Source organism: Pseudophryne corroboree, chromosome 4 (genome assembly GCF_028390025.1).
Source record: "Pseudophryne corroboree isolate aPseCor3 chromosome 4, aPseCor3.hap2, whole genome shotgun sequence".
Lineage (NCBI taxonomy): Eukaryota > Metazoa > Chordata > Amphibia > Anura > Myobatrachidae > Pseudophryne > Pseudophryne corroboree.
Window position 1 is genome coordinate 440,451,323 of NC_086447.1, and position 13,562 is coordinate 440,464,884.

A 13,562-nucleotide genomic window follows, 5' to 3' on the forward strand; every position below is an offset into this window, starting at 1 on the left:
ACTATATACTGCGCACAACTACAATGCAGCACAGGTATTTTATGGATAGTATACTTGATGACACAGAGATAGAGCAATGGACTACTGTACCGTACTGCTATATATATATATATATATATACTGGTGGTCAGCAAAATTCTGCACTGTCCTCCTACTATATACTGCGCACAACTAAAATGCAGCACAGGTATGGATGGATAGTATACTTGATGACACAGAGGTAGAGCAATGGACTACTGTACCATACTGCTATATATATACTGGTGGTCAGCAAAATCCTGCACTGTCCTCCTACTATATACTGCGCACAACTAAAATGCAGCACAGGTATGGATGGATAGTATACTTGACGACACAGAGGTAGAGCAATGGACTACTGTACCGTACTGCTATATATATACTGGTGGTCAGCAAAATTCTGCACTGTACTCCGACTATATACTGCGCACAACTAAAATGCCGCACAGGTATGGATGGAGAGTATACTTGACGACACTGGGGTAGAGCAATGGACTACTGTATCGTACTGCTATATATATATACTGGTGGTCAGCAAAATTCTGCACTGTCCTCCTACTATATACTGCGCACAACTTTAATGCAGCACAGGTATGGAAGGATAGTATACTTGACGACACAGAGGTAGAGCAATGGACTACTGTACCGTACTGCTATATATATATATATATATATATATATATATACTGGTGGTCACCAAAATTCTGCACTGTCCCACTATATACTGCCCATAACTAAAATGCAGCACAGGTATGGATGGATAGTGTACTTGATGACACAGAGGTAGAGCAATGGACTACTGTACCATACTGCTATATATATACTGGTGGTCAGCAAAATTCTGCACTGTCCTCCTACTATATACTGCGCACAACTAAAATGCAGCACAGGTATGGATGGATAGTATACTTGACGACACAGAGGTAGAGCAATGGACTACTGTACAGTACTGCTAGATCTATACTGGTGGTCAGCAAAATTCTGCACTGTCCTCCTACTATATACTGCGCACAACTACAATGCAGCACAGGTATGGATGGATAGTATACTTGACAACACAGAGGTAGAGCATGTAGAGCATTGGACTACTGTACCGAACTGCTATATATATATAATGGTGGTCAGCAAAATTCTGCACTGTCCCACTATAAACTGCGCACAACTAAAATGCAGCACAGGTATGGATGGATAGTGTACTTGACGACACAGGGGTAGAGCAATGGACTACTGTACCGTACTGCTATATATATATATATATACTGGTGGTCAGCAAAATTCTGCACTGTCCCACTATATACTGCGCACAACTAAAATGCAGCACAGGTATGGATGGATAGTATACTTGATGACACAGAGGTAGAGCAATGGACTACTGTACCGTACTGCTATATATATACTGGTGGTCAGCAAAATTCTGCACTGTACTCCGACTATATACTGCGCACAACTAAAATGCAGCACAGGTATGGATGGATAGTATACTTGACGACACTGAGGTAGAGCAATGGACTACTGTATCGTACTGCTATATATTTATACTGGTGGTCAGCAAAATTCTGCACTGTCCTCCTACTATATACTGCGCACAACTACAATGCAGCACAGGTATGAATGGATAGTATACTTGACAACACAGAGGTAGAGCATTGTACTACTGTACCGTTCTGCTATATATATATACTGGTGGTCAGCAAAATTCTGCACTGTCCCACTATATACTGCGCACAACTAAAATGCAGCACAGGTATGGATGGATAGTATACTTGACGACACTGAGGTAGAGCAATGGACTACTGTATCGTACTGCTATATATTTATACTGGTGGTCAGCAAAATTCTGCACTGTCCTCCTACTATATACTGCGCACAACTACAATGCAGCACAGGTATGAATGGATAGTATACTTGACAACACAGAGGTAGAGCATTGGACTACTGTACCGTTCTGCTATATATATATACTGGTGGTCAGCAAAATTCTGCACTGTCCCACTATATACTGCGCACAACTAAAATGCAGCACAGGTATGGATGGATAGTGTACTTGACGACACAGGGGTAGAGCAATGGACTACTGTACCGTACTGCTATATATATATACTGGTGGTCAGCAAAATTCTGCACTGTCCCACTATATACTGCGCACAACTAAAATGCAGCACAGGTATGGATGGATAGTATACTTGATGACACAGAGGTAGAGCAATGGACAACTGTATCGTACTGCTATATATATATATACACTGGTGGTCAGCAAAATTCTGCACTGTCCTCCTTCTATATACTGCGCACAACTACAATGCAGCACAGGTATGGATGGATAGTATACTTGACGACACAGAGGTAGAGCAATGGACTACTGTACAGTACTGCTATATATATACTGGTGGTCAGCAAAATTCTGCACTGTCCCACTATATACTGCGCACAACTAAAATGCAGCACAGGTATGGATGGATAGTATATTTGATGACACAGAGGTAGAGCAATGGACTACTGTACCGTACTGCTATATATATACTGGTGGTCAGCAAAATTCTGCACTGTACTCCGACTATATACTGCGCACAACTAAAATGCAGCACAGGTATGGATGGATAGTATACTTGACGACACTGAGGTAGAGCAATGGACTACTGTATCGTACTGCTATATATATATATACACTGGTGGTCAGCAAAATTCTGCACTGTCCTCCTTCTATATACTGCGCACAACTACAATGCAGCACAGGTATGGATGGATAGTATACTTGACGACACAGAGGTAGAGCAATGAACTACTGTACCGTACTGCTATATATATACTGGTGGTCAGCAAAATTCTGCACTGTCCTCCTACTATATGCTGCGCACAACTAAAATGCAGCACAGGTATGGATGGATAGTATACTTGATGACACAGAGGTAGAGCAATGGACTACTGTACCGTACTGCTATATATATACTGGTGGTCAGCAAAATTCTGCACTGTCCTCCTACTATATACTGCGCACAACTACAATGCAGCACAGGTATGAATGGATAGTATACTTGACAACACAGAGGTAGAGCATTGGACTACTGTACCGTACTGCTATATATATACTGGTGGTCAGCAAAATTCTGCACTGTCCTCCTACTATATACTGCGCACAACTAAAATGCAGCACAGGTATGGATGGATAGTATACTTGATGACACAGAAGTAGAGCAATGGAATACTGTACTGTACTGCTATATATATACTGGTGGTCAGCAAAATTCTGCACTGTCCTCCTACTATATACTGCGCACAACTACAATGCAGCACAGGTATGGATGGATAGTGTACTTGATGACACAGAGGTAGAGCAATGGACTACTGTACCGTACTGCTAAATATATACTGGTGGTCAGCAAAATTCTGCAATGTCCTCCTACTATATGCTGCGCACAACTAAAATTCAGCACAGGTATGGATGGATAGTATACTTGACGACACAGAGGTAGAGCAATGGACTACTGTATCGTACTGCTATATATATACTGGTGGTCAGCAGAATTCTGCACTGTCCTCCTTCTATATACTGCGCACAACTACAATGCAGCACAGGTATGGATGGATAGTATACTTGACGACACAGAGGTGGAGCAATGGACTACTGTACAGTACTGCTATATCTATACTGGTGGTCAGCAAAATTCTGCACTGTCCTCCTACTATATACTGCGCACAACTACAATGCAGCACAGGTATGGATGGATAGTATACTTGATGACACAGAGGTAGAGCAATGGACTACTGTACAGTACTGCTATATCTATACTGGTGGTCAGCAAAATTCTGCACTGTCCTCCTACTATATACTGCGCACAACTACAATGCAGCACAGGTATGGATGGATAGTATACTTGACAACACAGAGGTAGAGCATTGGACTACTGTACCGAACTACTATATATATATACTGGTGGTCAGCAAAATTCTGCACTGTCCCACTATATACTGCGCACAACTAAAATGCAGCACAGGTATGGATGGATAGTGTACTTGACGACACAGGGGTAGAGCAATGGACTACTGTACCGTACTGCTATATATATATATATACTGGTGGTCAGCAAAATTCTACACTGTCCCACTATATACTGCGCACAACTAAAATGCAGCACAGGTATGGATGGATAGTATACTTGATGACACAGAGGTAGAGCAATGGACTACTGTACCGTACTGCTATATATATACTGGTGGTCAGCAAAATTCTGCACTGTACTCCGACTATATACTGCGCACAACTAAAATGCAGCACAGGTATGGATGGATAGTATACTTGACGACACTGAGGTAGAGCAATGGACTACTGTATCGTACTGCTATATATTTATACTGGTGGTCAGCAAAATTCTGCACTGTCCTCCTACTATATACTGCGCACAACTACAATGCAGCACAGGTATGAATGGATAGTATACTTGACAACACAGAGGTAGAGCATTGGACTACTGTACCGTTCTGCTATATATATATACTGGTGGTCAGCAAAATTCTGCACTGTCCTCCTACTATATACTGCGCACAACTAAAATGCAGCACAGGTATGGATGGATAGTATACTTGATGACACAGAGGTAGAGCAATGGACTACTGTACTGTACTGCTGTATATAAACTGGTGGTCAGCAAAATTCTGCACTGTCCTCCTACTATATACTGCGCACAACTACAATGCAGCACAGGTATAGATGGATACTATACTTGACGACACAGAGGTAGAGCAATGAACTACTGTACCGTACTGCTATATATATACTGGTGGTCAGCAAAATTCTGCACTGTCCTCCTACTATATGCTGCGCACAACTAAAATGCAGCACAGGTATGGATGGATAGTATACTTGATGACACAGAGGTAGAGCAATGGACTACTGTACCGTACTGCTATATATATACTGGTGGTCAGCAAAATTCTGCAATGTCCTCCTACTATATACTGCGCACAACTAAAATTCAGCACAGGTATGGATGGATAGTATACTTGATGACACAGAGGTAGAGCAATGGACTACTGTATCGTACTGCTATATACATACTGGTGGTCAGCAGAATTCTGCACTGTCCTCCTTCTATATACTGCGCACAACTACAATGCAGCACAGGTATGGATGGATAGTAAAATTGACGACACAGAGGTGGAGCAATGGACTACTGTACCGTACTGCTATATATATACTGGTGGTCAGCAAAATTCTGCACTGTCCTACTATATACTGCGCACAACTACAATAAAGCACAGGTATGGATGGATAGTATACTTGACGACACAGAGGTAGAGCAATGGACTACTGTACAGTACTGCTATATATATACTGGTGGTCAGCAAAATTCTGCACTGTCCTCCTACTATATACTGCGCACAACTAAAATGCAGCACAGGTATGGATGGATAGTATACTTGATGACACAGCGGTGGAGCAGTGGACTACTGTACCGTACTGCTATATATATACTGGTGGTCAGCAAAATTCTGCACTGTCCTCCAACTATATACTGCGCACAACTACAATGCAGCACAGGTATGGATGGAGAGTATACTTGACAACACAGAGGTAGAGCAATGGACTACTCTATCGTACTGCTATATATATACTGGTGGTCAGCAAAATTCTGCACTGTCCTCCTACTATATACTGCGCACAACTACAATGCAGCACAGGTATGGATGGATAGTATACTTGACGACACAGAGGTAGAGCAGTTGACTACTGTACCATACTGCTATATATATACTGGTGGTCAGCACAATTCTGCACTGTCCTCCAACTATATACTGCGCACAACTACAATGCAGCACAGGTATTTTATGGATAGTATACTTGATGACACAGAGATAGAGCAATGGACTACTGTACCGTACTGCTATATATATATATATATATATATACTGGTGGTCAGCAAAATTCTGCACTGTCCTCCTACTATATACTGCGCACAACTAAAATGCAGCACAGGTATGGATGGATAGTATACTTGATGACACAGAGGTAGAGCAATGGACTACTGTACCATACTGCTATATATATACTAGTGGTCAGCAAAATCCTGCACTGTCCTCCTACTATATACTGCGCACAACTAAAATGCAGCACAGGTATGGATGGATAGTATACTTGACGACACAGAGGTAGAGCAATGGACTACTGTACCGTACTGCTATATATATACTGGTGGTCAGCAAAATTCTGCACTGTACTCCGACTATATACTGCGCACAACTAAAATGCCGCACAGGTATGGATGGAGAGTATACTTGATGACACTGGGGTAGAGCAATGGACTACTGTATCGTACTGCTATATATATATATACTGGTGGTCAGCAAAATTCTGCACTGTCCTCCTACTATATACTGCGCAAAACTTTAATGCAGCACAGGTATGGAAGGATAGTATACTTGACGACACAGAGGTAGAGCAATGGACTACTGTACCGTACTGCTATATATATATATATATATATATATATATATATATACTGGTGGTCTCCAAAATTCTGCACTGTCCCACTATATACTGCCCATAACTAAAATGCAGCACAGGTATGGATGGATAGTGTACTTGATGACACAGAGGTAGAGCAATGGACTACTGTACCATACTGCTATATATATACTTGTGGTCAGCAAAATTCTGCACTGTCCTCCTACTATATACTGCGCACAACTAAAATGCAGCACAGGTATGGATGGATAGTATACTTGACGACACAGAGGTAGAGCAATGGACTACTGTACAGTACTGCTATATCTATACTGGTGGTCAGCAAAATTCTGCACTGTCCTCCTACTACTGGTGGTCAGCAAAATTCTGCACTGTCCCACTATATACTGCGCACAACTAAAATGCAGCACAGGTATGGATGGATAGTGTACTTGACGACACAGGGGTAGAGCAATGGACTACTGTACCGTACTGCTATATATATATATATATATATATATACTGGTGGTCAGCAAAATTCTGCACTGTCCCACTATATACTGCGCACAACTAAAATGCAGCACAGGTATGGATGGATAGTATACTTGATGACACAGAGGTAGAGCAATGGACTACTGTACCGTACTGCTATATATATATACTGGTGGTCAGCAAAATTCTGCACTGTACTCCGACTATATACTGCGCACAACTACAATGCAGCACAGGTATGAATGGATAGTATACTTGACAACACAGAGGTAGAGCATTGGACTACTGTACCGTTCTGCTATATATATATACTGGTGGTCAGCAAAATTCTGCACTGTCCCACTATATACTGCGCACAACTAAAATGCAGCACAGGTATGGATGGATAGTGTACTTGACGACACAGGGGTAGAGCAATGGACTACTGTACCGTACTGCTATATATATATACTGGTGGTCAGCAAAATTCTGCACTGTCCCACTATATACTGCGCACAACTAAAATGCAGCACAGGTATGGATGGATAGTATACTTGATGACACAGAGGTAGAGCAATGGACAACTGTACCGTACTGCTATATATATACTGGTGGTCAGCAAAATTCTGCACTGTACTCCGACTATATACTGCGCACAACTAAAATGCAGCACAGGTATGGATGGATAGTATACTTGACGACACTGAGGTAGAGCAATGGACTACTGTATCGTACTGCTATATATATATATATATATACACTGGTGGTCAGCAAAATTCTGCACTGTCCTCCTACTATATACTGCGCACAACTACAATGCAGCACAGGTATGGATGGATAGTATACTTGACGACACAGAGGTAGAGCAATGAACTACTGTACCGTACTGCTATATATATACTGGTGGTCAGCAAAATTCTGCACTGTCCTCCTACTATATGCTGCGCACAACTGAAATGCAGCACAGGTATGGATGGATAGTATACTTGATGACACAGAGGTAGAGCAATGGACTACTGTACCGTACTGCTATATATATACTGGTGGTCAGCAAAATTCTGCACTGTCCTCCTACTATATACTGCGCACAACTACAATGCAGCACAGGTATGAATGGATAGTATACTTGACAACACAGAGGAAGAGCATTGGACTACTGTACCGTACTGCTATATATATACTGGTGGTCAGCAAAATTCGGCACTGTCCTCCTACTATATACTGCGCACAACTAAAATGCAGCACAGGTATGGATGGATAGTATACTTGATGACACAGAAGTAGAGCAATGGAATACTGTACTGTACTGCTATATATATACTGGTGGTCAGCAAAATTCTGCACTGTCCTCCTACTATATACTGCGCACAACTACAATGCAGCACAGGTATGGATGGATAGTGTACTTGATGACACAGAGGTAGAGCAATGGACTACTGTACCGTACTGCTAAATATATACTGGTGGTCAGCAAAATTCTGCAATGTCCTCCTACAAAATACTGCGCACAACTAAAATTCAGCACAGGTATGGATGGATAGTATACTTGACGACACAGAGGTAGAGCAATGGACTACTGTATCGTACTGCTATATATATACTGGTGGTCAGCAGAATTCTGCACTGTCCTCCTTCTATATACTGCGCACAACTACAATGCAGCACAGGTATGGATTGATAGTATACTTGACGACACAGAGGTGGAGCAATGGACTACTGTACCGTACTGCTATATATATACTGGTGGTCAGCAAAATTCTGCACTGCCCTACTATATACTGCGCACAACTACAATAAAGCATAGGTATGGATGGATAGTATACTTGACGACACAGAGGTAGAGCAATGGACTACTGTACCGTACTGCTATATATATACTGGTGGTCAGCAAAATTCTGCACTGTACTCCGACTATATACTGCGCACAACTAAAATGCAGCACAGGTATGGATGGAGAGTATACTTGACGACACTGAGGTAGAGCAATGGACTACTGTATCGTACTGCTATATATATATATACTGGTGGTCAGCAAAATTCTGCACTGTCCTCCTACTATATACTGCGCACAACTTTAATGCAGCACAGGTATGGAAGGATAGTATACTTGACGACACAGAGGTAGAGCAATGGACTACTGTACCGTACTGCTATATATATATATATATATATATATACTGGTGGTCACCAAAATTCTGCACTGTCCCACTATATACTGCCCATAACTAAAATGCAGCACAGGTATGGATGGATAGTGTACTTGATGACACAGAGGTAGAGCAATGGACTACTGTACCATACTGCTATATATATACTGGTGGTCAGCAAAATTCTGCACTGTCCTCCTACTATATACTGCGCACAACTAAAATGCAGCACAGGTATGGATGGATAGTATGCTTGACGACACAGAGGTAGAGCAATGGACTACTGTACAGTACTGCTATATCTATACTGGTGGTCAGCAAAATTCTGCACTGTCCTCCTACTATATACTGCGCACAACTACAATGCAGCACAGGTATGGATGGATAGTATACTTGACAACACAGAGGTAGAGCATTGGACTACTGTACCGAACTGCTATATATATATACTGGTGGTCAGCAAAATTCTGCACTGTCCCACTATATACTGCGCACAACTAAAATGCAGCACAGGTATGGATGGATAGTGTACTTGACGACACAGGGGTAGAGCAATGGACTACTGTACCGTACTGCTATATATATATATATACTGGTGGTCAGCAAAATTCTGCACTGTCCCACTATATACTGCGCACAACTAAAATGCAGCACAGGTATGGATGGATAGTATACTTGATGACACAGAGGTAGAGCAATGGACTACTGTACCGTACTGCTATATATATGCTGGTGGTCAGCAAAATTCTGCACTGTACTCCGACTATATACTGCGCACAACTAAAATGCAGCACAGGTATGGATGGATAGTATACTTGACGACACTGAGGTAGAGCAATGGACTACTATATCGTACTGCTATATATTTATACTGGTGGTCAGCAAAATTCTGCACTGTCCTCCTACTATATACTGCGCACAACTACAATGCAGCACAGGTATGGATGGATAGTATACTTGACGACACAGAGGTAGAGCAATGAACTACTGTACCGTACTGCTATATATATACTGGTGGTCAGCAAAATTCTGCACTGTTCTCCTACTATATGCTGCGCACAACTAAAATGCAGCACAGGTATGGATGGATAGTATACTTGATGACACAGAGGTAGAGCAATGGACTACTGTACCGTACTGCTATATATATACTGGTGGTCAGCAAAATTCTGCACTGTCCTCCTACTATATACTGCGCACAACTACAATGCAGCACAGGTATGAATGGATAGTATACTTGACAACACAGAGGTAGAGCATTGGACTACTGTACCGTTCTGCTATATATATATACTGGTGGTCAGCAAAATTCTGCACTGTCCCACTATATACTGCGCACAACTAAAATGCAGCACAGGTATGGATGGATAGTGTACTTGACGACACAGGGGTAGAGCAATGGACTACTGTACTGTACTGCTATATATATATACTGGTGGTCAGCAAAATTCTGCACTGTCCCACTATATACTGCGCACAACTACAATGCAGCACAGGTATGAATGGATAGTATACTTGACAACACAGAGGTAGAGCATTGGACTACTGTACCGTACTGCTATATATATACTGGTGGTCAGCAAAATTCTGCACTGTCCTCCCACTATATACTGCGCATAACTAAAATGCAGCACAGGTATGGATGGATAGTGTACTTGACGACACAGGGGTAGAGCAATGGACTACTGTACTGTACTGCTATATATATATACTGGTGGTCAGCAAAATTCTGCACTGTCCCACTATATACTGCGCACAACTAAAATGCAGCACAGGTATGGATGGATAGTATACTTGATGACACAGAGGTAGAGCAATGGACTACTGTACCGTACTGCTATATATATACTGGTGGTCAGCAAAATTCTGCACTGTACTCCGACTATATACTGCGCACAACTAAAATGCAGCACAGGTATGGATGGATAGTATACTTGACGACACTGAGGTAGAGCAATGGACTACTGTATCGTACTGCTATATATTTATACTGGTGGTCAGCAAAATTCTGCACTGTCCTCCTACTATATACTGCGCACAACTACAATGCAGCACAGGTATGGATGGATAGTATACTTGACGACACAGAGGTAGAGCAATGAACTACTGTACCGTACTGTTATATATATACTGGTGGTCAGCTAAATTCGGCACTGTTCTCCTACTATATGCTGCGCACAACTAAAATGCAGCACAGTTATGGATGGATAGTATACTTGATGACACAGAGGTAGAGCAATGGACTACTGTACCGTACTGCTATATATATACTGGTGGTCAGCAGAATTCTGCACTGTCCTCCTTCTATATACTGCGCACAACTACAATGCAGCACAGGTATGGATGGATAGTATACTTGACGACACAGAGGTGGAGCAATGGACTACTGTACCGTACTGCTATATATATACTGGTGGTCAGCAAAATTCTGCACTGTCCTACTATATACTGCGCACAACTACAATAAAGCATAGGTATGGATGGATAGTATACTTGACGACACAGAGGTAGAGCAATGGACTACTGTACAGTACTGCTATATATATAATGGTGGTCAGCAAAATTCTGCACTGTCCTCCTACTATATACTGCGCACAACTAAAATGCAGCACAGGTATGGATGGATAGTATACTTGATGACACAGCGGTGGAGCAGTGGACTACTGTACCGCACTGCTATATATATACTGGTGGTCAGCAAAATTCTGCACTGTCCTCCTACTATATACTGCGCACAACTACAATGCAGCACAGGTATGGATGGAGAGTATACTTGACAACACAGAGGTAGAGCAATGGACTACTCTATCGTACTGCTATATATATACTGGTGGTCAGCAAAATTCTGCACTGTCCTCCTACTATATACTGCGCACAACTACAATGCAGCACAGGTATGGATGGATAGTATACTTGACAACACAGAGGTAGAGCATGTAGAGCATTGGACTACTGTACCGAACTGCTATATATATATACTGGTGGTCAGCAAAATTCTGCACTGTCCCACTATATACTGCGCACAACTAAAATGCAGCACAGGTATGGATGGATAGTGTACTTGACGACACAGGGGTAGAGCAATGGACTACTGTACCGTACTGCTATATATATATATATATATACTGGTGGTCAGCAAAATTCTGCACTGTCCCACTATATACTGCGCACAACTAAAATGCAGCACAGGTATGGATGGATAGTATACTTGATGACACAGAGGTAGAGCAATGGACTACTGTACCGTACTGCTATATATATACTGGTGGTCAGCAAAATTCTGCACTGTACTCCGACTATATACTGCGCACAACTAAAATGCAGTACAGGTATGGATGGATAGTATACTTGACGACACTGAGGTAGAGCAATGGACTACTGTATCGTACTGCTATATATATATATACACTGGTGGTCAGCAAAATTCTGCACTGTCCTCCTACTATATACTGCGCACAACTACAATGCAGCACAGGTATGGATGGATAGTATACTTGACGACACAGAGGTAGAGCAATGAACTACTGTACCGTACTGCTATATATATACTGGTGGTCAGCAAAATTCTGCACTGTCCTCCTACTATATGCTGCGCACAACTAAAATGCAGCACAGGTATGGATGGATAGTATACTTGATGACACAGAGGTAGAGCAATGGACTACTGTACCGTACTGCTATATATATACTGGTGGTCAGCAAAATTCTGCACTGTCCTCCTACTATATACTGCGCACAACTACAATGCAGCACAGGTATGAATGGATAGTATACTTGACAACACAGAGGTAGAGCATTGGACTACTGTACCGTACTGCTATATATATACTGGTGGTCAGCAAAATTCTGCACTGTCCTCCTACTATATACTGCGCACAACTAAAATGCAGCACAGGTATGGATGGATAGTATACTTGATGACACAGAAGTAGAGCAATGGAATACTGTACTGTACTGCTATATATATACTGGTCGTCAGCAAAATTCTGCACTGTCCTCCTACTATATACTGCGCACAACTACAATGCAGCACAGGTATGGATGGATAGTGTACTTGATGACACAGAGGTAGAGCAATGGACTACTGTACAGTACTGCTAAATATATACTGGTGGTCAGCAAAATTCTGCAATGTCCTCCTACTATATACTGCGCACAACTAAAATTCAGCACAGGTATGGATGGATAGTATACTTGACGACACAGAGGTAGAGCAATGGACTACTGTATCGTACTGCTATATATATACTGGTGGTCAGCAGAATTCTGCACTGTCCTCCTTCTATATACTGCGCACAACTACAATGCAGCACAGGTATGGATGGATAGTATACTTGACGACACAGAGGTGGAGCAATGGACTACTGTACCGTACTGCTATATATATACTGGTGGTCAGCAAAATTCTGCACTGTCCTACTATATACTGCGCACAACTACAATAAAGCATAGGTATGGATGGATAGTATACTTGACGACACAGAGGT